The 25671-nt window shown below is 45.0% G+C and overlaps 1 pseudogene; it reads right to left on the bottom strand.

Annotated features, from left to right (window-relative positions):
* Positions 1-25671, bottom strand: part of LOC101015015 — a 32834-nt pseudogene that overhangs the window by 3262 nt on the left and 3901 nt on the right.

Genomic DNA, 25671 nt, shown 5'->3' on the forward strand with positions numbered 1-25671 from the left:
CATTACAGATGTTTACATCCAGTGCATCCCCTGGCCAGATGTCTTGCACAGCACTCTCATTAGGGGGCTAGGAGAACACAGAGTAAAGGTCGGTGCCCTGGTGGAGGAGACTGAATCACCCAGGGAACTTGCTTGGTGTGGTGCATGGAGGTGGCTGATCACAGCATGGGCTGAGCTGATGCTGGGCCATCCTCCCGGGTGGTCCTGCACTAGTGAAGCTAAAGGATGTGGCTCAGAACACTTTCTGCAGTGGGAATCAGTTTCCAGGTTCAGATATGCATTATCCAGAGAAGTGGGGAAATATAAAAAAAAAAATAGAAATTGACAAATTCACGAAAAGCCTTCCATGAGTGCAAGTGTGATTTTTTGTTAACCACTTTACATTCAGTATGCATTCACAAGTACAAAATATTTTTACAAGAAATCAGAAATTTTAATTTTTGTCAGTTATGTTAAATCTAACTTAGCTGTTAACATAAAGATTCTATCTCATTTACTCTGTGGTCTCCAGAAAATTTAGCACATAGTAAGTAGACCAAAATATTTATTAAATGAAAACACAGAGCAGGGGTGGGGGGCTGGTAGGCAGATCGGGTTGCACCTGATTACCTGGATGATAATAAACTGCACAAAACTTTGGTCAGATTAATATTGAAACTGCCTTTTGCTTGGGCTCTTTTATCTTGAGGAAGAAGGATGACCAAGAAGATGAACAGGAAAGACATGAGAAACAGAGGCCTTTGCTTAGGAGCTAAAGGCCACCTTCTGTAACACGAAATAGTCTACAAGTGGCCTTGAACTCTGCTGTGATTCAGTGACAGAGTTCCCTCATGTCTTCTACCCAGGTTGAAGTCCAGCGACACTGCGACTGTCTTCTTTACAACTTGCAAGTCATGCTGCTTCTGCATTTGCCTGTTGTATGAGATTTACACTTGTTTTAAAGCCACATTTTGTTTCAGTTGGGCTGGTGGCCACACACCGCACTAGCCAGTCAATAATGAGATGGCTCCTCATGGAGGCGGCTTGGCTTGAGGCTGAGGGTCTTTTACCCACATGCATAAGAGAGTTGCCACAAGGGGACGGAAGCCAGGCTAATAACCAAGTGCTGCACAGAGTTCCCATCTGTCCCTCCTCACCATTTTCAGCTGGCAGGATTTGAGCATTTTAGGGCTTGGGAAGATAGTATTACTAAATCTACTAAAATACATCACCCTTCCTTATAGGCTTTGTTAAGTTGCTGAGCAAATTAACTTCACAACTGAAGTGGGCCGCACTGGCCTGCGTGGTCCCCCACTCCTCTCAGAATTTGTGAGCTTGGGGCCTACTGGAGGGTGGGAGGTGGGAGGAGGGGGAGGATCAGGAAAAATAACTGGTATTAGACTCGATATATGGGTGATGAAATAATCTGTACAATAAACTCTCATGATACACATTTACATATGTAGCAAACCTGCACATCCTGCACATGTACCCCTGACCTTAAAATAAAAGCTAAAAAAAAAAAAAAAAGGATCTGTGAGCTGACCCAAACCCCCGGGGATCTCTGTGCTTTTGACACACTGATGACTACGCTGGCCCGTGGGGAGATGTGCCTAGAACCACCATGGAGGCCACTTTATGATGATGGGCAGTGTCTGGGGCCTTTTGGGCTCCGTGCTTTAGGGCTTATACATGAATGCTGGACTCCTTGTGTGGTGGCGAACACCCCATGACTAAATGCATGTCAGCGTCAGCACAGGCCCACACTCCTGGGTTCACGTTTTCAATTTTTCATTCAGGAACTCGGGAGCTGGGGCCACCCCCTTGGCCCTTCAGGATCTCCACCTGAGCAGTGGGGATAATAAGCCAGACCCAGGGATGGCTCTGGTGAGGGTGCAGGAGTCACTGTACAGAGACAGTGGGCGGGGGATGGATTTTATTTTTAGAAGTGGACACCTATAAATGGGAAATCTTTCCTGAGGAAACACACAGCCTCATCTGTACAGAAACGCACACACTCACACCACATGATGCAGCCTCACATGAGACACCACGAATCCTCAAGCACCCAAGTCAGCACCACCCAAAAGGGAGCACAGCTGCTTCCTCAAAAATTGGCCATAATATTTCCCTGGGGAATTCAGGTTTTTAAAAACACTTCCACTGTGCTTATTCCTATCGCAATCCCAGGATCAGGGTGGCTCTTCACACTGAAACCTGCAAGGATTCCACACCTTTCTTGCCATCCAGATTGTTTTCTCAGTAAATAATTCCAGAATACTTACTAGAGTCACACCCCAGAGGGGCCGCCTGCACCACCTGCAATACAGAAACAAAGCTTTATGAGGGGTACGTCGTGTTGTGGATTGTTTGCACAAGGCTGTTTCTCTCAGTGAATATTGAAAACTTGATCAGAAAGTGTAGTCAACCTCAAGGCCCCCCAAACAAGGGTAGGATACACACTGGAAAAGACATCAGCTTCTGGATGGTGGATCTCTCAGATCCACGTTGGTTGGCAAGTGCAAAATACTGAATCCAAGGAGAAGACATTGCTTCCAAGGACAAGGGCCCCAAGGATACAGTGTACAACCTGCAGCTGTCATAGGTATATGCCATTTTGGATTACATATCAGTTGCTAAGAGTCACTTCTTCCACCCCCTCAGAAAACTGCATTTAATACCTGTAATGTACATTGTCATTTTTTCACATGTAAAGTCAGTTGAAAAAGAAAGATGCCAAGAAAGGAACATTTCTATTTCAGAGAAAGCAAGGCAACCTTACCCTTGTGTTGACCGGCCTCTCTCCATCTCCTCTGTCCTTGTGAATTAGAGACTCCTCAGAGGCTAGGAGGACATAGAGCAACAGTTAGTCATAGATGCTTTTGTTCATGAGTTATTCAGGGAGCTCTGCTTAATGTGGACAACAGGACAGTGTGTGGGGATGTGTTTCATTAAAAGCACAGCTTGAGCTCCTGCTAAAAATCTTCCCTTGTGGAAAGACAGGCAAGAACGAGGAGCTGAGGAGCAAGAAATGGAGTCCCTGGCATTTTGCTGATGGCAACTTAGGGCAACAGGAATGAGTCAGTCTACAAATGGTATTGAAGCACATGCTATAGTTTAATGAGAGTCCCACTGCTCACACTGTGAGGTTTGAAACCCAGTTAAATGGTTTTCTAAACCCCTTAAAACAATATTAACTTGTAGGATTTATGTCCCAAGACCATTTTTGTGGAATCCTCTGAGGATCCACAGTGGCTGTCACTGCAGTTATTATGTGTGTTAGCATTTTGCACTTGAATAAAAGCAAAGCTTAATAGACAGACAGGATTCAATTCTAGGCAAAACAGTCTACTGTATTTAGTCACTAATCCTTTGTTATAATTGCCTACGGGAGAATCACAAACACTGAAATTATATCCTTTAAAATTAATTAAAGCATAATTATTAATCATACAATATTTTTTCATCCAAGCCTCCTTTTCTTTGTCATGCATGCATATTAATTGAGGCTGGAGACTATCTATGCTTGTTCAGGCCAGCCAACATAGGACAGTTTACTTCAAGAGAGGAGACATGGGTTGAATGCTGGTATGTTTTAACTGCAGCACAAACAGTTGCAACAAGTGTGGTGAACGAATCACCAGATGGCCCTTTGCTGCTTTATTTGTCATTGTGCCTTACGTGGAGCTTGCAGGATTTGATTATGCCTTTGTTTTGTTGTGATAATACTTTCAACTATTTCCAAAATATTACTTCAGTCTTATCTGTTTGAGGTCAACTGCTGAGAATTTCATACAAATTAATGAAGTTTATGAATCTAAAGTTCTACACAAAGGGGGAAATATTTGCAAATCATTTATCTGGTAAGAGACTAAAATTTAGAATATATTTTAAACTCTCCAAAAATCTACAACAGCAAGCTAACAAAATAAAAATCAGACAATTCTTCAAAAATGGGTAAAAGACTTGAATATATATTTCCCTAAAGAAGATACACCCATGGATAGTAACACAGGAAAAGCTGCTTAGGACCATTAGTCATTAGAGAAATGCAAATGAAAAACACAAGTAGACACCAATATACACCTACTAGAATGATTTAAAGGAAAATAAGTGTGAACAAGGATGTAAAGAAATTGCAACCCTGATACATTGCTGGTAGAAATGGATAAAATTGCAGCCACTGTGAAAAACAGTGGTTAAATACAGAACTCTTGTTGGACCCAGGAACTCTACTCTTAAGTATATACCCCAAAGAATAGAAAACAGAAATCAAAGAGATATTTGTATATAATGTTTGTAGTATCACTTTTCACAGGAGCCAAAAGGTGGAAAAGTCCAATCATCAATGAACAAATGAATGTAATAAAAGCAAGATGGTCTACATGCAGTGGTACATCATCCATCTGTAAAAAAGGAACACAATTTTGATAGATGATACAATGTGGGTGGACATTGAGAACATTATGCTTAGTGAAATAAGCCAGACACAAAAGGAATATAGTGTATAACTGTACTTATATGAAGTGCCTAGAATAATCAAATTCATACAAGAGAAAGCAGGATAGGAATCACTGTGGGCTGGAAATAGGGGGAAGGTGCTATATTGCTTACTGTGGACAAGGTTTTGTAAGAAATTATCGAAATTGTGGGTGTAGATAGTGGTGTTGGTTATGCAACACTGTGAATATTTTGAATGCCACTGCGTGCACACTTTGGTTACAAGGTTAAAATGATAAATATTGTGTTATATATATTTCCCCACAATAGAAAACACGCACAGCCAAGCCCAGATGCTAGTCTTGCTAGCAGCCTTCCTTTACCTTCAAGAGCGGGCTAAGGCTTGTCTATAATCTCATGATCCATTGGACATTCAAAGTCATCTGCATTGGAAGACAAATTAATGGAGAGAGGAGAAAACTTGAGAATCCACACTACTCACTCCACAGGGCCAAGAACTCTGTCTCCCGTGCATTGCTGATCCATCTCAGTATTTCCTGTGACCACCTCCTTTTTCAACTGAAGGCTCTGCACCTGAAGGACTTCCCAGGTTTTTCACCCTGGCCTTGTCAGGACTGCTCCTGTCAGCTACCGTCCATTTCACCTCCATTCATGTCCATGCCACATCAGGCTGTGTTGTTCAAATGGAATGAATCTACCCCAAATGTCCCTTTCTGGAGGAAGCCACCATTATGCTCTACCTCCAACACGTCTACACACACTGAGGCACCTCACTCACACAAGGTGTGTGTCCTCCAACAGTTTCATGCTGTAACCCCAGATAACTTTTGAAACCCAAGTCTTGTTGATTCCCCCTACCTCGGGTGCTCCATAGATGTTCATTTGTCTACAAAACACTGCCCCAAGCAATTAAATATTCCAAAGTGACCAGCAGAATTTGTATGTTAATTCTGACATTGTGTTGTTAGTACAAGTGTTTTTCCCCTTCAAATGTATGTCTTTGTTACTGATAATGCTTTTTTCAGCTATGTTGCCAAGCACATTTATATAAAAATATACTTAGATTGTTTTGAGAATTTGACAAAGATGATAGCAACAATGATAATCTCATTTGTTTTATACTAATTTTTATGTGTTACTTTCATCATTTCTTACATATTGGGGCCTACCACACATTGTGCAGTGAAATTAGTGCTATGCATCATAGTAGGAATATAAATTGGCAAAGCTAATTTAGAAAATAGCTCTCTTGTTTCTTAAAAAAATTAGGCCAGGCACAGTGGCTCATACCTAAAATCTCAGCACTTTGGGAGGCAGAGGTGGGTGGATCACCAGAGGGTGGGAGTTTGAGACTAGCCTGACCAACACAGCAAAACCCTGTCTCTACTGAAAATACAAAAATTATCCAGATGTGGTGGCATGTGCTGGTTGTCCCAGCTATTCGGGAGGTTGAGGCATGAGAATTGCTTAAACCGGGGAGGCAGAGGTTCCAGTGAGCCGAGATTGTGCCTCTGCACTCCAGCCTGGATCTCAAAAACTATACATATATATTGACCAAAATGTCATTATGCATTACATGACTGTATATGAATGCTCAAAGCTACATTACTCATCATAGAAAAAAACAAAAATAATTAAATGTCCATTAACTGAAAAATGAATAAACACTATCTGTATGAATAAACACATCAGACTATGAAGGAAAACAGATGACCAGCATGTGCTAAAGCATCAATTAACTTCAAACATAGTATGCTAAATCAAAGAAGTCAGATTCCAAATATATATATGTCCATTTATATTAAACAAGCAGAAAATTTATGGAGATGGAATCTCATAGCAGTATTGCTTAGGGCTTGAGATGGGAGTGGGGATTGACTGCTAGTGGGCAAGAGAGAATTTGGGTGAGGGAAACATTTTTAAATTAGATCATGGTGATGGGTGCACACAGTATCATTTTAATAAAGCATCAAATTGTATACCTTTACAGTGGGCAAACTTTATGATGGGTTCACACCCAATATAGGTGCTAAAAATACATTAATGTTATGGAAATTCTTGTCTGGTTTTTATCAAGTCAAGAGATATGCTGTTAAAGCAGTATTAATTAAAATGGTTGTCACAGGTCACTTAAAGTTTATGAGACAGTTGTCCTATAAATACATAGTAAATGTTATCCATGAATTTCCTGAATCTATTGCAATAATCACATTTTTTCTCTATTAACCTCTTGAGGTGGCTAATTTTATTTATTGCATTTTCAACATTAATCCACCATTTCACATTTTGAGATTAACTCACATTAGTCAGAATTTACAGTATTTTAAAATATCACAGAATTTAATTTACCTTATCTGGTTTTGGTTTCAAGACTATACCAGCCATTTCATTTAATTGTATGTGTAGGGTATTCTAATTTATGGAAAACTATTACATCTTCCTTGATTTTTTTTTTTAGAAAGTACTTCTAGGGATTTATATGGTAGAGTCCATGGAGAATTGTTTTAATTCTTCATTCATGTCTTCAGTGGGTATAGGATTGGTCATATCGGTCATATTTTTCTGCTCAGATTTCAATAAGAAACTTGTGGAAGAACCTGAAGGGTGGGATCTTTAGAGGGAGCCTGAGACAGAGCAAGACAAGCTAAGAAAGAGGGCAGTGCCACAGCAGAGCTGCTATTGATGCCCCTCGCCTAGATTCCAGAAAAGACATCCAGCTGTAGTCACTGAGGTATAGGAAAACAGTGGAGCACCCATCAGAGAAAGCAGTGCCCAGGAACAAGGAGGCACTGATGGTGGCAAGGGGAAAAGACAGCTGCCATGAGGCTGTTCACATGAGGGTCTCGGGCTGCACAGATACCTACGCTGGCTGAGGGATCCCGGTTTTCATAAAGGGTGTGGCCCAGCCAGGCCACCAACAAGCAGTTAACAAACAGTAGTAATACGACACTTTCCAAAGACCTTACTTGAGTAACACAGTGATCCTCACAAATTTCCACAGGATGGTTGCACAGTTCCTCCTGCTTTAGGACACAGAGTCTGCCTGAGGTCACAGGGGGTAGGTGCAGACTCTGAAGATGCACTTCGGTCAGAGACTCTGCTGAACTCTGCCTACTGAGGGCCTCTGTCCTGTCTGCTGACCACAGGTCAGAGGTGCAGGCTGCACTGGGGAGTGAGAATGTCACCTCTCAATGTTAGGAAAACTCCCTGCCAGAACTGAGAATGGCCCTTTCTAAGCAGAAAGCAAACTCAGACTAAAGAGGGAGGCAGACCACATCAGGCTGGCAGATTGCCAAAGATTCACTCAGGGAAAGCCCACATCCTGGGCCATCTTGGGAGGTGGCAAGATGAGATAGACCACCGCTTTTGCAACACATACCTGACAACAAAAAATCAACAACTGTAAAAGAGCCAGAAAATCCCCAAATATTTACAAATTAGCAATGCACCTTTAAATAACTCATGGGTTAAAGAAGTCTCAATACAAAATTAAAAATACCTTTAACTACATTAAATGAAAATGTGACTTGACAAGATTTCTGGATGTAGCAAAAGCAGTCCTTAGAGGGAAATTTATAGCATTGGATGCAATATATTAAAAATCACAAGATCTAAAATCAGTAATATCATGTTTCAATTAGGAAACTGTAGAAAATAAAGGAATGCAATGTAAAGCAAGTAGAAGAAGTAAGAGACAACATCACAGAAGTCAATAAAATTAAAACACTGAAATCATCAGAAAATCAATAAAAACAAAAGCTGGTTCTCTGAGATGCTCATTACAATGAATGAACTTCTATGCAGGCTAACCAAGAAAAAGAAGATAACACAAATGACCAATTTCAGAAATGAAACAGGAGCCATCTCGACTGAACTGTTGGGCATTAAAAGGATAATCAAGGAATATTATAAACAATTCTATGACCGCAGTTTGGTAACCTCAGTGCAATGTCTCAAGTCCTTGAAAGACAATCTTCCCAAGGTCACACTAGAATCCTACATAATTTGAATAAACTTATGTCTATTAAATAAGTTGAATTCACATTAAGAGCATTCTGAAAAAGAAAACACCAGACCCAGATGGTTTCTAATGAAATCTACCAAATTCTTCAACAGGTGAATACAAAGACAAAAATCCATTTAATGCAATATTATTTGGTGATTTAATGTGGCAATTTATACCATTAAGACATAAAAAAGACATGAAGGAAACAAATATACATCAATTTAGTGAAATAAATTCATCTGAAAAAGCTACATAATATATGATTCCAACTATATGACATTCTGGAAAAGGCAAAACTGAAGCAACAGTAAAAATATTAATAGTTGCCAAGGTTTCTGGAGAAAGAGGACAGAGATTAATGAGAAGAGGGGATTTTTAGGGAGGTGAACATATTCTTTATGAGACCATAATAGTGAACACATGTTATACATATTTCCAACTTCATATAAATGTGTAACAGAAAGAACATTATGCAAATGATAGATTTCAGATAATAATGTGTCAATATTTTATCATGATTTTAGCAAATGTACCACAATAATGTAAGATGTTAGTAACAGGTAAAATCAGGAAGTGAGGGCGAGAAGACAGAATAATATGGGAACTTTATTATGTGCCCTTTTTTTTTTGAGATGGAGTTTCACTCCTGTTGCCCAGGCTGGAGTGCAATGGCGTGATCTTGGCTCGCTGCAACCTCCACTTCCCAGGTTCAAGTGATTCTCCTGCCTCAGCCTCCTGAGTAGCTGAGATTACAGGCACTGCCATCACACAGGGCCAATTTTTTGTATTTTTAGTAGAGACGGGGTTTCACCATGTTGGCCAGGCTGGTCTCCAACTCCCAACCTCAGGTGATCCACCCACCTTGGCCTCCTAAAATGCTGGAATTATAATCATGAGCCACCACACCTGGCCATATGCTCAATTTTTATGTCAAATAATTTATATGTATTTAATTTATATTAATTGAAAAATAATAATATAGCACCACTCTTTCAGGGAGATCTATGCTAATGTTTAACAACCAGGTAAGTTCTAGACACTAGCTTGAAACATTGTCTATCATTAAACATGAACAAAAATTGACTTTTAAGTGGATATTTACTTTTGCGGTTGTAGTAATACTTACTGATTACGCAAATTAGAATCCTGACACATTAAAAAATGTGGCTTAATCTCTTCATAGTTTCCTTTTACATATGGGACACTGAATACTCCCCACAGTTGCGATTCTTGAATCAACTTCATGAACTTCCACAGTACCTTCTACAGGGTATACCTCCTTCTTTACCCAGAAGCCACGAGGTCTCTGAAGCTGAGTGGTGGACACGGCGTATCTTCTTATAATCTCTATCAGAGAACATGCTGGTTAATGCATTTACAATAGAGAGGGCTGTTGACATCTTGCTGACAGAAGACCAGAGGGAAAACAGTTACAAACTGTTTTAAGTTTAAACTTATGATCCTGTTCTTTACAGGCTTCCAAGCAGAGCCCGCTGAATCAAAGTGATTCAGTGAGCACTCAACACCCCTGTCAGACAGACCGTGGGCAGTGCCTTCACGGAGAGGAGAACACAGCAGGATGACTGCGAGTGCAGGGCTGGTGCAGAGTGCGGGCCCGGATTCAAATTCCACTAAGCCACGTGGACCTGGCAAGCTCATGTCGTCCCTCTGCCCTCAGTCCTCTGCACTGTCATAATGAAATTTTAGCAATACTTTTTAGACCCTACTTCTTAGTATCCCAGTACAGGGTTAAAAAGATCACTAAATACAGGAAAACCTTAAGAGAGGACTGGTACTTCAGTAGTGTTCTCTAAGTGTTTACTACATGCCAGGAGGAATAAGTTGGACACTTAGTGACTGAATATGGAGAGGATGCTTGGATGGCTCCGGGGCAGTGGCGCATGGTTTCCTATTCGGCTTTTCCGTGGGCATGATGCCTATGGCTTATGGAGAACATCAGCCCTGCAGGGAGGGCAGAGGAGGGGCTGTGGCTGGGATTTTACACTTGAGGGTGCTGACATTCAGAGATGATAAGTGATGAGCAGAATCCCAACCCCAGTGAGGAAGGATCTGAGATGGGAAATGTATCTGGTTCCCTAGAGACAGAGATTCCTGAACAACTGACACCTCTGCATCACACCCTCTGCCAGAGACCCAAGAGACCCCCTCACTGTCTTTCTCCAGTCCTCCTAGCCCGAGGTGTGTGGGTGGACAAAGGTGATGCTCTGGAGGAGATGCCTGAGATAAGGACAGGTCCTTAATGATAAAGAATTCTCCTTCCTCTATCTTTCAGATCCTTGACCTCCCCAAGATGACAGTTTATGTTAAAGGCTGTCATCTTTGTGGCCTTCCTCCCCTCTCCCTTCACCCTGTCAGCTGCCTCTCAGTGACTGTCTCCTCCAGTGACTACACTGAGGGACCAGGGTCTGCTTGCCTCCTAAGGCTGCTCAGACCTTCTGACATTGCAAAATGATTGTCAAAAGATGGGTCTGCAAAGAGTAACTTCCCTTCCACGGATCAAACCTGAATATGCAAGCTACTGTGAATTAACTGGAAAAGTGGCCATGTGGCTGGTGCTTTGGTGGTTTAATGAATTAAGTCTGCAACTCCCACTGCCTCCTTGACTATTGATCAGAGCCGCCTGCAATAAGGTCGGGCTCAGAATGGGCAGTGGCTGCGCCAGCTCCGGGTGTGCCTTCTCTGCTCATTCTTTCCACATCCAAATTCAGTTTCTAATTTACACACTCCACATCCATCCCTAGACTTTGCTGTGGCAGGGGACAGAGTCCTGTCTCTTCTTAGGGAGACCTCTCCATAACCACAGGACCCTCTCTGATGTTCACCCCAAGTTCTGTTTTCCTCTGTCACCAAATGTCCCTTGCATTAACCCAATGGCCCTCTCTTCTCCCAACCCTTTAACAACGATCTCAAAAAGCCACTGATTCTCTCCCCATGAACCCTGGTGAAATCCCCCCATAAAATCCTGTTTTTCTTCCTTTCTGAGAAAAAGTCTGATGCTAGATTGCTAATGTTTGTTTTCAGAGTTCGACTTCTACCTTCAGAAAAAATGTTCCTGTCCTTCCCCTTTTCTGTAATGTCTGTTATTGCAGGAGTGCAATCAAGATTCTCTGGAAATAAACAAGCAGCAAGGCTGCATTTACTCTGTGTATTCTCTGGAAGTGTGTTCGCAAGATTGGTGCTATGTTTATTTTACTGTTCAGTAGAAATAAAAGGAAGCCACATGGTCCTGATATTTGCCTTGTGAGTTTTAAAGATTCTTATATTTTAGTTGTCTTTGTCAAAACTCTAGATATATTTTAATGTACAGCTTGATGTTTTCTTCTAGATACTATAAACATATGTATTACCCACATTATCTATTTCTCTGTATACTTCTGTGACCCCCTGCTTGCTCTCAGAGACATCCTAAATCCAGAAAATGGAGACCTCATTCTCCTTTCTCAGAGCCTTCTATGTGACTTAGAGACTACCATGTCCCTGGCTTTAAGACTAACTCCATATCACAGAGAGGCAACGTAGATCTTTCTTCCCAGAAGTCCAGTAGTCTTCAGAGGACTCCCCATTCTTACACAACTAGTTTATCCAGGTCTCAGGCAAAAGCCCCCAGTATTTTGTAAAATTTGAGCTATCACAACTTTACAAGCTTTTATGTTATTACAAAGCTTTGTCCTCTTTTAGTGAGGATTTTAGCAACAGTGACCGAATTAATAAAAAAGAGAAGGAACTACTGGAAGAAAGCATGGAAAGAATGCATGAGGTAAAATTCAACCTAGAATGACCAGTCTCATTCACTAACCTCACCATTGTCTTATGGGTTCAATGGACCTGTGCAATCCTTTGCTCTGTTCCCTCCATCACCTTCCTGTGTAATTGTCCTCCACAACGCACATAATAGGAACACGGCACAGGGGAGTTAATCATCTCTTTTATCCTCCCCTTCAGGCTCACAAGTAAGTTTATAGTAAAAGCCTTTTCGAATGACTGCTTTAACTGCTGCTACAGCCTGTCCCATGTATCATCAGTTGAATCTCTCATGTGACTTTAAGCAACCCTTTATTGAGAGACAAGATTCAATACTAGGGACAATATTCTAATGTAGTAAATCATTGATTTTATGTTACGAAGATCGTCAGTTATTGAAAATGTGTAAATAATGAAGCCCAGTCTTATTCTTCAATGCTGTGTGTGTAAATCCACTGAGCGTGCTGACCCCCATGCCTGCACCCACCTGCTAACACAGAGAGGGTCCATCCAGAAGGGAGGTTCAACTCCAGCACTGACGCTCTCCCCGCCAGCTTCATAAGAGAGTTGCCACAAGGATGACGGATACCCGGATAATAGCCAAGTGGTAATTTGAGTACTTAATAGTCATGATCCCTAAATTACGTAGTTCAGAGGGCTTATGGTGATAACTCTGTCCACGACTCTAAAGCATTTCCCCAATTCTTATTGGACTTGAGCCATGTCTTGAGGAGAGACCAGCTATGACACACAGGCACCATATTGTCCTACTTAGTGCCTCCCTTAGTGTTTCAGAACCTGTGACTTGATCAGAAACATGGGCTTTCTATGTCTGTTTCACACTAAGGACTATGTGACACCTGCAGGGAGATGCCTACATAGCTACCTGGATTCTGAGATCACTGAGGCTCTCTTATGTGAGGGATGGTGTTTGGGATTTCTGCAGGCTTGCGTAATTCCAGGCATAGAGGGTGCTGGAGCTCCCTTGCATGGTGAATAGTGATCCTTTCAACATTAGCACCGTATGAGTAAACATCTTGGCTCCTCACTTCATAGCAAGTGAGCCAGGGCACATTTATTTATGTGGCTTAATTTCTCCATCTGGTATGTGGATTCAATAAACAAGCTCACAGCATATGGGCATGAGGAGGTTTGAACTAATGTAAGTAAAATGTGTGGTCTGATTTGTTAAATTAAGAAAAATGGCACTGAGAGTTGTGTTGGGTAAACACAACATTTTTTTCCTAGGGGAAACACACAGAGACACACATTCACAAGCAAATCATGCAGACTTGCACATAGACCACCCCACCCCCCCACACTAATACACACACTCCCACACAACCTAATGTGAACGTCACCTAATGTGAACACCACCTAATGTGAACATGTTCCCAGGAACTATACATAGATAAAAAGTGTTTGTCACCTGGGAAACCAGTTTCTTTTACTATACCCCCCCATCCTCATTGCCACCAAGCGTCTTAGATCATGGAGGCTCTCCAGACAAAAGCCAGCAGTTAGGCTCCACATTTCCTACAGAATCTTTTTCTCACAGCCAGTGAGCGATTCCAGAATACATACCATTGAATGTGCTCCCTGAAGTCACCTGTAATTAGAGAAGGAAAACACTCTGAGAATCAGGCCATGCTATGGATGGCTCGCACAGGTCTTTTGCTCACTTGGAAACTCTGGGTAACCAAGATTGGAAAGAACATTCAAATCAAAAGCTCCAACTCTAGAGTAGAGTTCCTGTAGGAAAGCACAGGAGTTTTCTTGAAGAATGTTTCTGTCTAGATAATTTTTGGGTGGCAATTGCGGAATTCTTATCTAAAGTGGAAAGCTTGTTCCTGAAGAAAACATCCCTTAACATGCAGTGTAGTTTCTGACACTGCCAATGTTGTACATCCTCTGGAATCAGGTGTCAGTTGGTAAGATACACCTCCTCCATTCCCAAGGAAATATTATCTAACATCTATAATGTACTGGATAATTTTCCCATAGCTGATATCAACTGAAAAATAAGGGAACCAAGAAAACAACATTTACATCTTAGGCAAAGACAGGCTACTTTACCGTGGTGGTAGAGTAGGGCTTCCTTCTGGCCCACTTTCTGGAAGGCTCAAAGGAGTCACCTAGGGGATGTGGAAGGACACAGCATGGCTGTCAGTTCATGGTGGTGCTACTCATGAATGACTCAGGGACTGGAACTTAGGGATGTGCCTGGTTAACAAGCATGGAATAAGCTTCTCCTGGACCATCCTCTTCATGGACCAAGGAAGGCAAAGAAAGAGCAGAAAGGAAATGAGAGTAGAGCCCTTGGCTTTCCAGGTAGTGGCAAATGAAAACAACAAGAAATAATCAAGCTCAAAATGAAAAAATGCTAAAATACATGCTAGGATTCAACCACAGCATCCTGTCACTTCTTCAGACCCTTTAAAAGCCCAGCAGGACAGCCACTACCTTCTTGACTTCTACCAAGTCCCTTTCAACCTCCACAGACCCATATACACTGCTACTGCATTTATCTTGGAGGGTATAGGGTTCTGCCCTTGTTTATGTGTGAAGTTTTTTAAAACTAGATTTAATACCATGCACCAGCATTAATTTTATTTATTTATTTATTGTCTCAGTTATAAAAATAATTGGCCAGGCATGGTGGCTCACACCTGTAATCCCAGCACTTTGGGAGGCCGAGGTGAGCAGATCATTTGAGGTCAGGAGTTTGAGTCCAGCCTGACAAACATGGTGAAAACCCATCTCTACTTAAAAAAAAAAAAAAAAAAAAAAAATAGCCAGGCATGGTGGCATGTGCCTGTAGTCCCAGCTACTTGGGAGGCTGAGGCAGGAGAATCCCTTGAACTGGGAGGCAGGGGTTGCAGTGAGCCAAGATCATGCCACTGCACTCCAGCCTGGGTGACAGAGTGAGACTCCTCAAAAACAAAAACAAAAACAAAAACAAAACAGGCTGGGTGTGGTGGCTCACGCATGTAATCCCAGCACTTTGGGAGGCTGAGGCAGGCAGATCATGAGGTCAGAAGATGGAGACCATCTTGGCTAACACAGTGAAATCCCATCTCTACTAAAAACACAAAAAATTAGCTGGGTGTGGTGGCACACAGTTGTAATCCCAGCTACTCAGGAGGCTGAGGGAGGAGAATTGCTTGAACCCAGGAGGCAGATGTTGCAGTGAGCCGAGATTGTGCCACTGCAATCCAGCCTGGGCAACAGAGCAAGACTCTGTCTCAAAAAAAAAAAGTCCCCTAAAAATAATCAATTATTAAAGATTAGAAAATACTGAAATACTTATATTTTAAAATAATCACTATAAACATACATTTTCCATTTAATCTTCCTTTGCCTTGTGTCAGCAGTCATCATGTGAGGGGCTGCCTATGTTCAGCCCAGGCAACCCACAGCGAGAGAGGGCATAGCAGGGAGATTGTCCTGGTGAGCGCTGAGGCTCTTCAAACCAGCTGCCAAGGGAGTTGCAATCAGGATGATACAGGAGGCTAATTATTTAGTGGTAGTTTGTGTTCTTACTTGTCTTGTCCCCAGGTTGTGTAGCTCACAGACTTTTATTTTTTTTTTTTTTAACATTTCTATAGGGGTCATTTGAAGTTCATAATGCCATCAAATATCAATCAAGGGTCTTTCCATTATTTACCGGCTTTGGGATATGTGCTGAGCAGTGGCCGAGCACTGAAAGAATGTGACTGGTTGTCCCAAGTGTTGTCCTCCAACTCAAAATCCTCAACCAGTTCAAAAGCATTTGGGCTTTTACATGCCTTTCACATAAAGACTATGACACAGCTAAACTATTCATGTACTAATACCTGCCCTGAGCTATGTGACCATGGACACCACCCCATAATGTGGCTAGCGTGTAGGAACTCTGCAGGCTCAGATCATTCCACACATACATGCAGATGTTGGAACTCCCTTGCACAGTGACTCACGATCCCACGGCTGAGTGCTGAAGGCAGGTCAGTAGTTCAGAGCCGCAGCACTGGGGCCATATGTTTGGGTTCCCATCTCGGCTCTTTTGCTGAGGGGCTCATAAGCTTGGGCACATTCATCTCTGTCTTTTTCTGCCCAGCGAAAGGTGATAGTAAATCAATCATGCCATATGTCTGTGGTGATGGCCAAATGATTCGATGTAGGTAAAGTGTACACTGTAAGTGCTCATGAGGCTTAATTATCAGTGAAATGACTTGCTTTAGATTTCACAGCTTAATAAGGCTCAGAGGCTCATTCAAACCCAGGATTCTGAACTCCCAAGCCATTGTTCTATGACATACACCTGCTTGGCCAAAACCAACCACTTTATCACAATTCAGACTCAGTTTTGAAAGAAGTAGATAAAGTTGTCAAAAGTGCTGTGTCTGCCTCAGCTCACACTCAGTGCCCTCCACACAAAGGGGACCACTGTCTGCCACAATGGCCCAGTGGCCTGGCTGGCACAGACAGTGGCACTTAGGACCGAGGGCAAGAGATCTCCAATCCCACCACTGTGGTGAGAGGGCATCACAGACATTCCAGGGTGAAGGCACAATCCACAGTGTGGGGTCCAGCTGCCGCCATGCAGACAGCTGTGCTTTTACGTGTACAGGAAGGTCATTGAAGGCTCAGTGTTTGATTTCAAAAACTGAATCCCAAGCCCACATATTATTATTCTGTGCTTCTTAAAATAAGTTATGAGAAGGAAAATAGGATACCCCCAAATATAGCCAATAGTGAGAATTTCAAATTGAAGGGGGGCACAATTGATATGTTTAGGACAGAGATTCCATTCTGTTTTTTTCTTTTTCAACTTTTATGTTAGATTCAGGGTGTGCACGTGCAGCTTTTTTCCCTGGGTATATTGTGTGCTGCTGAGGATTGGGGTATTAATGATTCCAACCCCCAGGTACTGAACACAGAACTCAGCAGTTTTTCAGCCTTTTCCTTCCTCCCTCCCACTCCTAGCAGTCCCTAGTGTCTATTGTTACCGCCTTCATGTCCATGGGTACTGAGAGTTTAGCTCCTACTTATAAGAATATGAGGCATTTGTTTTCTGTTACTATGTTAGTTCACTTAGTGGCTTCCAGCTCTAGCCATTTTCCCTCAAAGAACATAATTTCATTCTATTGTGGCTGCATAGTATTCCATGGTCTATATGTACCACATTTTTATCCAGTCCACTGTTGATGGGCACCTAGGTTGATCCCATGTCTTTGCTATTGTGAATAGTGTTGCAATAAACATACGAGTGCATATGTCTTTGGTGGAATGACTTGTTTTCTTTTGGATACATGTTCAGTAATGGGATTGCTGGGTTGAATGTTAGTTCTGTTTTACGTTCTTTGAGAAATCTCCAAACTGCTTTCCACAGCAGCTGAACTAACTTACATTCCCACCAACAGTGTATAAGCATTCCCTTTTTGCCTTAAAGTTGCCAGTATCTGCTATTTTTTTGACTTTCTTTTTTTCTTTTTTCTTTTTTCTTTTTTGAGACAGAGTCTCGCTCTGTTGCCCAGGCTGGAGTGCTGTGGCATGATCTCAGCTCACTGCAAGCTCTGCCTCCCGGGTTCACGCCATTCTCCTACCTCACCCCTCCCAAGTAGCTGGGACTACAGGCACCCACCACCACGCCCGGCTAATTTTTTGTATTTTTAGTAGAGATGGAGTTTCACTGTGTTAGCCAGGATGGTCTTGATCTCCTGACCTCATGACCCGCTCACCTCGGCCTCCCAAAGTGCTGGGATTACAGGCATGAGCCACCGCACCCAGCCTGACTTTTTAAAAATAGTCATTCTGACTGGTGTGAGATAATATCTCATTGTCATTTTGATTTGCATATCTCTCGTGATTAGTGATGATGAGCATTTTTCATATGTTTGTTGACTGCATCTATGTCTTTTTTTTTTTTTTCTGAGACGGAGTCTCGCTCTGTCACCCAGGCTGGAGTGCAGTGGCTGGATCTCAGCTCACTGCAAGCTCCGCCTCCCGGGTTCACACCATTCTTCTGCCTCAGCCTCCCGAGCAGCTGGGACTACAGGCGCCCGCCACCTCGCCCGGCTAGTTATTTTTATTTTTTTTTTATTTTTTAGTGGAGATGGGGTTTCACCATGTTAGCCAGGATAGTCTCGATCTCCTGACCTCGTGATCAACCCATCTCGGCCTCCCACCGTGCTGGGATTACAGGCTTGAGCCACCGCACCCGGCCCTATGTCTTCTTTTGAGAAGTGTCTATTTATGGCTTTTGCCCATTTTTAAATGGGGTTATTCATTTTTTGCTTGTGGAATTAAGTTCCTTATAGATTCTGGATATTAGCCCTTTGTTGTATGATGCTTTGTGAGTAATTCCCCCCATTCTGTAGGGTGTCTGTTTACTCTGTTGGTTTCTTTTGCTGTGTGGCAGCTCTTTAGTTTAATTAGGTCTCACTTGTCAACTTTTGCTTTGTTGCAATTTCTTTTGAAGACTTAGCCATGAATTATTTCCCGTAGCCCATATTGAGAATGGTACTTTTCAAGTTTTTCTTCTAGGATTATTGTAGTTTGAGATCTTAAATTTAAATCTTTAATCCAACCTGAGTTAATTTTTGTATACAGTGAAAAATATGTGTCCAGTTTGTTGTTGTTGTTTTGAGAGGGAGTCTTGCCCTGTCACCAGGCTGGAGTGTGGTGCACCATCTCGGCTCATGGCAACCCTCTGCCTCCCAGGTTCAAGCAATTCTCCTGCCTCAGCTTCCTGAGTAGCTGGGATTACAGGCACCTGCCACCATGCCCAGCTAATTTTTAGTAGAGACAGAATTTCATCATGTTGGCCAGGCTGGTCTCCATCTCCTGACCTCATGATCTGCCCATTTTGGCCTCCCAAAGTGCTGGGATTATAGGAGTGAGCCACCGTGCCCGGCCAACAAGGTGCATTATTAACATCTATAAAGCTCAGGGAAGAGAGCTTTCATCATATTTTTATTTAATTTACAGTTTTTCCCGAGTCTTTGGAATAGATTCCTCCTTCCATGAGCCAGAGAACTTGCAATGTTCACGGCAGTGTCTTTATATGTAGCAGTAGCAGCTGTGGGTTGAGAACACAAGTCTTCCACTCTTCCTTTTAGAGCCAGCAATTCACGGTGCTCTGTGTTCTTATTCGGCATTGGGTAGGGGCATTTTGGTGCTGGGCATGGCACCAGTGCCCCATGGAGGAGGAAGCCAGGAAGCCCCTTTCTTCCTTCCCTATAAAACCTTTTTTTCTTTATGCAGATCCAAGTGTCTAGCCTATATCATTTTCTTCTGTCTGGATAACTTCTTTTAACATTTTGACAGATCTACTGACAGCAAATTTGTGTTTGTCTGAGACAGTTTTTATTTCTCTTCACTTTCTAAAGATAATTTTGCTGGATACAGAATTTTTGGTTGGTAGAGTTTTCTTGCTTGCTTGCATGGGTTCTGAAGAAAAGTTTGATGTGATTTTTATTCTTATGCTAACATGTGTTAGGCCTTATTAAAGCTCAAGGTGGTTAGACTCTGGTGAAACAGTTTCCCTGGGGCAGGCTTTTGCTAAGGAGAACAGAACGCCCTGGGCGTATTTCAAAGTAGTTACTTTCCCCTTCCCTGTGGGGAGCGGGAGGGAATTTTTCTCTGATGTTCACAAGAGCCTCTGGCAGAGCTCTTGGAGGTTCATGAAAGTGTAGTGCCCCCTAAGACTGGGCTCCCTTAATTCTTAATTCTCAAGTTTCTGTACACGGAGCCTCCAGCGATTTGTCATTTACATTTCAGTCTTCCCACTGTGGTTCTGGCGCCGCAGCCAGCGTCCGATCCTGTTAGGTTGGGACTCACTGCCTCTCCAATGGGGGGATAACGGTTTGCCCTATTAGCCTCAAGTCTCTGGTGGATCTAAGAAAAGTTGTTAACTTTCAGCTTCTTCAAGGTGTTTTGGTTGTTGTTGTGAGGACAGGAGTGACAGCTTCCAAGCTGGAAAACAGAAGTCACATTTGGGGTTTGTGTCAAGATATTTTTTCAATGACACAGAATGATGCCACACACATTTCCATACATGTCTTTCGATGCAGCTGTGCATGTGTTTCTGTTATCCTAAGAGTGAAATACCTGAGTCCTAAATGTGCTGCTTTCTAGAACTAGTATTCAATGCCAAACACAGTATCCCCTCCAGTAGATGAGAGTTCTTGTTGCTCCAGATTCTCTCCAACACTTGGTGTTCTGTCTTTTAAATTTCAGGCATTTTGGAGGATGTGTTATCTTGTTGTGATGTTAATTTGCATTTACATGAATATTAAGAAAGTTGAACACATTCAAGTATTTGCTTTTATAAATTACATGCTTATATCTTTTACCCATTTTTCTTTCTCTTAGTGATTTTTAAGAGCTCTTTACATATTCTGAATGTGAGCCCTCTTTGTCATTGTATGTGTTCATAGATCTGTTCCCACTCTGCAACTTGCCTTGTCACTTTCTTAGTGGTGTCTCTTAATAAACAGAAATTCTTAATTTGAATATAGTCTAATTTATCAATTTCTTCCCTTAAAACTATGGCTGTTTGTGAATTGCTTAAGAAATCTGTCCCCACTCACAGTCATAAAAATTGGCTGGGCACAGTGGCCCAGGAGAGCAGCTCAGAGGGGGGGCCCTGTGTATCCCTAAAATAAACGAATAACCCCCCTAAGTCATGCCTTGTCAGGACCCCATCCCACCCCCGCCTCACTGTAAGGGGTTCATGACACCAGCAGGGGTCCCCAGCACCTGAGCTGGACTTGAGGGCTTGGGCCCCAAAGACCTCCCCACCAGCAGCCGTGAGCCCCCCTCTAAGCCGCTCTCCTCTTCCCCACTCTGATGGGCAGGTCCAGGTGCTGCTGTACTTCCTGCAGCTGGAGGCCATCCCTGCCCCGGACAGCAAGAGACAGAGCATCCTGTTCTCCACCGAAGTCTAAAGGCCCCAGTCCATCTCCAGGAGGCCGACAGAGGGCCTGGAGACCTCTGACTAATCGGGCCATCCGTAGAGTAGGAACTAAACCCTCCTGAGATGTCCTTGGGCCACCCCCAAGTGTCAGGTCATCTGCCAAGAGACAGCGACCCAAAGCGGAAGGACAGGTGGCCTGGGCAGATCCCAGCCAGGGCTGGGAGCCCCAGGCTGGCCTCAGACTGTGGTTTTTCCATGCAGCCACCCAAGGGCTCCCCAAGCCAGTGCATCTTAGAGTCCAGGTCAGGCCCTGGGAGACAGGGTGAAGGGAATGGTTTTTTTAAACTTATCGGAGTTTAAAACATTTCTACTGGATCACTTGTCAAGATGTGCCCTCTTCGGGGAGAAGGGAATGTGACTGGATTCCCTCGCTGTTATATCTTGAATAAACGCTGCTGCTTCATCCTGTGAGGCAATGGCCCTGTCCCTGTGTGGGTGGGGCCTCTTCCATTTCCCTGACTTAGAAACCACACTCTATTTAGAACAGGGTTTGAGACGCTAAGTTGACACGGGGTAGCGTTTTTACTCCATTCATGGCTTTCTTCTTTTTCTTTCCAAAAGGATTTTTATGCAGAAACGGGTCTTTTGTTGCTGTGTTTGTCCTCTTTGGAAGGCAGCTCCAGTAGGGGCAACAGAGCCCCGGGGAGGGAGTCCCAGGCTACGCACTTTAGGGTTTGTCCTCCTGGGAGAGCAGCCTCATCTTCTGATCCTGACCACCCTCCTGGTGCATGATCTCCTGTTTGACTTCCACAGGCCTGGACTCCTGTGGCTTCTCTCTGTCCACACTCTCTCCCTGCCCCAAGTGTCCCCAGCACAGGTGGCTTCACTTCTGTTCTCTCAGCTCAGCAGACTCACTCAACTTTTTTTTTTGCTCTGTCCTCCAGGCTGGAGTACAGTGGCTCCATCGTGGATCACTGCAGCCTCTAACTCCTGGGCTCAAGTGATCCTCCAGTGTCAGTCTCCCAGGTAGCTAGGACTACAGGTGTGTGCCACAATGCCTGGCTAATTTTTATTTTTATTTTTTCTAGAGATGGGGTTTGCTACATTGCCCAGGCTGGTCTCAAACACCTGGGTTTGGTTATCCTGCCTCAGCCTCCCAAAGTGCTGGGATTACAGGCATGAGCCACCACACTCAAACACTTGGGGTGGTTTTAAGCCCTCAGTGAGGTGCACCAACAGGACCCACAAGTGGCATGGGCCCTCCCTAACCCTCCCATCCATGCAGGCCTAGGCAAGTCCCTCTCTCTGAATCTCAGCTACCACCATATACCATGCAAGTAGGAAGATGGGAGGACTGGGGGTGGGGCAGGCAGAGGCCACCTCTGTCAGGTCAGGGCTGCATGGGCTGAAGCCTGTCTTCCCATACCTGGGACATGACCTCCAAGGACCAGCTTGGTCAGTCAGTCATGGTGATGGGCTGGCTGGGGTTGGCAGGGAGCTTGCTCTCCTTCTCTGAGGGCCGGAGCAGTGTGGGGCCAAAGATCATGGCAAGGTTGTGCAGGGACTTCTTATTGACTGCTTCCTTCTCTGCCACCCTGTAGAGGACCGAAGCAGAGGTGCTGTTTCAATGCCACCACCAGGAGAGAAGTAGAGGGGCTGGGCCATGTTGGAGTCCTCAGGGAGGAAGAGACCTTGACCTTGATCTTGACCCTGCAAACTGACTCCAGCCCTGGTACTTCTGGGTCTCAGTGGCCCAGGACAAGGGGCCAGCTCTGGGCTGATGGGGGAGGTCTCCTCTATGATCTGGGTGGGAGGAAAGAGAGGGGTACAAGTACACTACTGGCCATGGCCAAAGCTCTGAACTCTTTGTTAAGGCCACAGTGCAGAGAAAAGAGGGTAGCAAAGAGGAGAGGCTGGGGCAGGGGTGGCAGTGGCGCTAGTCTCTAGAAGCTGTGAGGGACTGCAGACAGGGGTCGAGGGGAAAGGTCCTCAGCGCTGGGGGTCTGCTGGGAGCAGAAGGGCACCCCACGGCCTGGGGATGTGGAGCCCTGGGCAGCCACAGGAGAGCTGGGCTACCTTTTCAGGTGGTCCAGAAGGAAAAGGAAGGTGAGCAGGTTGGCCTCCGGCAGGGACAGCAGCAGGTTGAGCAGGCAGCTCTCCCTTGCAATGGGGTCTGAAAGAGCTGCAGAAGGCGGTGGGTTACTCCTCAGGGTCACAAGCCAGAGACCTCTCCCAGGGTGGTCTATGGAGCACCCAGGGCTCATGTCACTAGAAAGGCCAGGCCCGTCATCATCCTCACTCCCACAGCGCTCGCCCCCAGTGAAGACCCTGTGAGGGGCGCCTGTGTGGGGTGTGAGCCACCCGAACACCTTTTCTCTACCTCACAGGGGTCAGTAGCACCCAGCAAACAGCAGCAGGAGGTGCCACGAAAGCAGCTGCTCCTGGTCAGAGCTTCCCTCGCTGCCGCCTCCTCCCCAGGGGAGCCCAAGGCAGGGGAGGCTTGGTGTGGAATGAAACAGGGGACTGAGGGACACAAGGAGGGGAAAGGGCCCCAGCCCCACCAAATACGCAGAGACCCCCTTCGACACCCTGGACACCACAGGGGCACCTTCTGGCTGGGAGAGCAGGTCGTCTGTGCATGGGACCGGGAGGCAGACCTGCCCTAAGGGTGATGTGGAGGCTACAGGTGCCACACGCACCAGTGCCCACTTTAGACATCAGCCTCCAGGTTGACTAAGGGTCAGGGCAGGTTTGAACCCATGCTTGACTGGGCCAGGACCCATGGCTAGAGCACCTGGGTGCCCTTGTTTAGCCCTGGTCTGAAGGAAGGAGGACAGCAGACTTCAGGACCCCACAGCACGGCAGTGCTGACCATTTCACCCTCTTGGTCTCCTCGAGGATTAGGGATGGGGAGCCCTCTGGGGATGGGCAAGGCCTTCCAGGACAGGTTCAGTTCTGGTCCCCTGCTTTCCAAGGTTGGGTTAAAACACTGATCATGGCAGAGAGGGCATAGCTCGGGTTCCCACACCTCACTTTTCACAGCCTCCAAGGGCAGCAGTGCATGTGGAGGAGATGTTTCCCACAAGGACAAGGCCTCCAGTGCTCACCGATGCCCTCAGCGAAGTTGGGGTAGAACTCATCAGTGAAGAGGGGCTCGGGCAGCTCATGGAAGTACAGCTTCAGCGTGCCTGCGATGGCGTTCACGTCCATCTCGCTCATCATCACCGACACGTCCTTGTTATCTGGAAAGAGCACGGAAATGCAGCGGCCTCCTTCAGGACCCCGAGTGGGTCTCCCACCACCCCTGCCTTGGCTAAAGCACCATCCCTGCCACACTGACCACTATGTGGGTCCCTCCCAGGCTTTGAGCAGCTCATCTGACTCCTCCCAAGAGCTGTGTGTGGTTCTGTGTCTGCAGAGTTGATGGGGGTGCATGGGCATTCCCATTCCTCTCCCCTGCTTGTTCCGATGTGATGTCCAGGAGGAGGCCAGCACGGCAGGACACAGTGTCTGCGTGGGAATCAGGTGGCTCTGCCCTGTACATAGTAACGACCCCTGCACCAGTGTCTTCTGATAGCAGGAAGGCCTGATTGGTTTCAGTGTTTGAACTGGTGTCTTCCTTTGGACCAAATTGGCCACTGGGACTTACCTCCCCACCACAGGCCAGGTCCATTTTGGACTCCCAGAGGGAGCTAAAACTACCACAGGGCCCACCTAGGGGTGCTGGGCATTCTAGGGATCCTGGTCAGGGTGGGTGGTGTGTGCCCCCAAAAAGGGTCTGCAGGCACAAAGTCCTGTTGCTTTGAAGATGCTGGGCAAGGACCCTCTGGGGTCTCGGTGCCCTCCCCTGGCATTTGGGCAGCTCCAGGTCCTTCATAGCCTCTGAGGGTTGGTGAGATGGAGGTGGAGATGTTGAAGCCCTGGTCTGAGCTGGGTCCCATCAGTGCCTTCTGCCCTCCACATCCTCAAGCAGGACAGTGGATAGACTGCACTGAGTCCTGGGCTTCCATACCTCCTGTCCACCCCCAAGGCAGGAAGGCCAAGACCCTGAGGAAGCCCCTGGTGCACCCCAGCAAGCAGCATCTGTAGCTAGGCTGGTTTAAAAACTGGTTTCTACAGAAGTTCCTTCTACAACTCTTGTCTTCTCTTTCTTAAAAATAATAAAACAGTAAATGAAGAAAAGACACAGAGAAGGATGTGACATGCCCGGGTCATGGAGTGCTCTAAGATCTCATCACGGACACCGGCACCCACACCTCTATCCATCCTGCACAGGCTGACACTCACTGATGTCGAAGGCTGCCTTCAGTGCCTGGATGTCTGTGGCCACTCCGGACACACAGTAGATGCCCACCTCCTCTATGCCTCGGCGCTTGATCTCCTCCACGCACTGGCACATGATGTAGGGCACCTTGGACCTCTCTCTCCTGCAGGAGGAGGAAATGTTCTCAGTGTCCTGACAGCCCTGCTATTGGTCCACGGCACAGGAGACCTGCCCCCTCTCTGCACACCCGGAGGTGGGGTGAGGACGGTGATGAAGGCACCCAGGTCTGGGGCTGCA

The sequence above is a fragment of the Papio anubis genome, chromosome 16, assembly GCF_008728515.1.
Source record: "Papio anubis isolate 15944 chromosome 16, Panubis1.0, whole genome shotgun sequence".
Taxonomy (NCBI): domain Eukaryota; kingdom Metazoa; phylum Chordata; class Mammalia; order Primates; family Cercopithecidae; genus Papio; species Papio anubis.